Consider the following 2,693-nt stretch of genomic DNA (forward strand, 5'->3'; position numbering starts at 1 on the left):
AGGGTGAGCTACGCTCACGATGTACCAGACAGGGTAAAGGACCCTCCGGATGTGCTAGTCAGGGTAAGGGATACTCAAGACGTTCTGGAGCAGGTAAGGGACGCTCAGGGACTATCAGACGGAGTACGGGATGCTCAGGGGGTATCAGAGAGGCTGATGGATGCAGGGTTATTACTTTCTAAACCTCACATTTTCTAAGTATCAATAAAAGCAAAATTTGTATCCGAATGTAACAGATGGTCTGCCGTGTCCCACGTGGGGGCAATGAGAAGGTAGAATGGGGCCGGACTGGACATTTGAAGCGCTCAGAAATACATGTATAACTGACACAGATTCCCCCACCGAATAGAAAAATAAATAATGCAGAAACATCTAAATATATTTGTAACTAACAGAAGTGCAAATGCATTTACATCTAACACAACAGCAACTCACAAATACGATCGTATCTAATATGGACACACACAAATGTACTTACAACCATCACCTGTGATTGTTTGATAAAACAATACTTTAATTGTTTGTCTTTAAAGCCATGATATTTACATGACATTTGCATTGACCTTCCTCCTAAGCCGCTGGAGATTAATGGAGAATGATTTGTGTCCTGAACAATAATTTCTTAGGCGGATTAGAACAAGTTTTGAGCGCAAGTCCAATATTAGAAGTCGACGTTAAAAAGAAGCTCACGTGGGACCTTTCGCAAATTTCAATCTACAATCCACAAAGCGAGATTCATAACCCTAGACATAAGAGTCACTCTGTCTAGAATACAGGCCCAATCAACTGGTTATCAAACGTAAAATCAAATAGATTTGTCATGTATTGTCCATTGCATTTTGACTGAGACGTGTGCCCGCAGTTCCATTCCGGTTCTAAGCCCTCTTTTTAATGTCGATGACTTGCCTGGAATGTGCTTGGAGAAGTATTAGAATCGCAGTACAGCCCTTCCCCTGTCGCTTCCTCTAAATCTCCATCCAGGATTCTCACCAGTGCAAGGTTCATCAACCTGAGCTACTGTTTAATTTGTTCTCGGCATTAACTGTGCTGATCCTTTAACTTGTCCCACGACACAGCAGCTCCAAATTTGTCGATTGCACCTCGAGGGCACTTTTCATACATAAAGCTGCAACATCTGCTGGAGAGAGATTCAATTTCAGCGGTTCCAACAACAACGGGTCGATCGAAATCAAACTTTACATCCTCACCTATACGCTGCAGATGCAAATCTATGCGCTCCTCTGCTTCAGTGATTTCTTGTTTCACAGCAATAGGCAGTTTTTGCTCTCTCAGGCTGCAATCGCTGCTTTCCACCGGCAGCGGGCGCTTGGCGAAAGCTGGACCGGACACACGGCCTGAACTTCGCTGCTGTCGCGGCCACACTCACTCCGGGAGCTGGGGACCAGCAAACCAACTCATGGGTTTGTTGCCGCTTCTGAAATGCGGCTCCGAACTGTTGCTATTAACAAAGGCAGCGCTGCAGGGTCCTGTAATGATCTCTCACACAGTCGGTATATCTGTAGATTTTGAGTATGTACAGAACTGTATAGAGAAAAGGAGAATACTGCGTGGCCCTTAATGTATTTTATTAAACTCTACCTGCAAAACACGATTGAACCAGGGACCTGTTGTACTTTAGACGGAAGTGATAACCTTCGGAAACTGCTGCTCATTAAATAATTAGAGAAACAGCTCAGAACAACAATTGTAATCTATAAATACTCTTACCCTGCGATACCGATTCCATTCCATGTCGAGGAGTTAATTTTAAGAAAACTGTTTATTTATTATATACATCTCATTAGACTGTGTGAGAAGTTTGTTGTTATCGTCATTAATCAACCAGTAACCCACATGGTTAACGAATCATGGGCAAAATTATAAAAGTTTTTTTGTTTTGCATGTGATGAATTTTCATCGGTTCTCATTTTGCAGACTGTATTTTAGGAGTTGGGTAAAAATGTTCAGTGTTTATGACACCAGGATCTGCTGCAGCCTTTGGTAAATTCACCAGCTCGCTAACACATGAGAGTAACTCCTGCTTCACTCTTTCATATAAACCCAGCCAATGCGCCTCAATTAAACAACATTGCGCCCCCGCACGATTAGACAACCTTAAATGTGCAAGTAAATGAGCACGGATAACTAGTTCACATCAAGCACAGCTCTAGTGGCGCAATCGGTTAGCGCGCGGTACTTATATAACAGTAGCAGGCTTGGAGCAAATGCTGAGGTTGTGAATTCGAGCCTCACCTAGAGCAGCTAATGTTTTTGTGGTGTGACACTTCGACCGGAGCAGAAGGTACAATGGTGTTTCCGCAAACCATCTACTTATTAGCTGTTCCACGTGGGCACTTAGGTTCCTCAGGCCCACCGTGTTCCAATAAGGGATTTGAGTATTAAAGGAGCCCTTCAGTATTACTTATTGACAGGAGGGAAGGTGGGGCCAGTTTTAACTGTTAAACCAGCAACTATCAGGCGAAGAATAATGTGCAGGAAATAGATTCGATTTCAAAGCAGTGACTTACGTCTTTGGCACAAGCGAGAAGATGTGTAAACTCAGGAGTTATCTGTACGCGTTTCCGACATCATGTTGAACACAAACAACGATTCACCTGAACATGATGTTGAGAATTACTAGGACAGAAGTTACGTACAGACAATCGCCCAAACACCATATCCACAATTAGGTT

The 2,693-nt window shown here is 43.1% G+C and overlaps 1 non-coding gene across 1 annotated transcript; it reads left to right on the plus strand.

The window, feature by feature from the left end:
- The first annotated feature begins 2,164 nt into the window (after window positions 1-2,164).
- trnai-uau (transfer RNA isoleucine (anticodon UAU)) lies at window positions 2,165-2,261 on the plus strand. Its single transcript has 2 exons — window positions 2,165-2,202; window positions 2,226-2,261. It is a non-coding gene; the product is annotated as a tRNA-Ile (tRNA).
- The last annotated feature ends 432 nt before the right edge of the window (window positions 2,262-2,693 follow it).

Source organism: Somniosus microcephalus, unplaced genomic scaffold (genome assembly GCF_052327205.1).
Source record: "Somniosus microcephalus isolate GS21.2 unplaced genomic scaffold, FLI_Smic_1.0 unresolved_chr1, whole genome shotgun sequence".
Classification (NCBI taxonomy): Eukaryota; Metazoa; Chordata; class Chondrichthyes; order Squaliformes; family Somniosidae; genus Somniosus; species Somniosus microcephalus.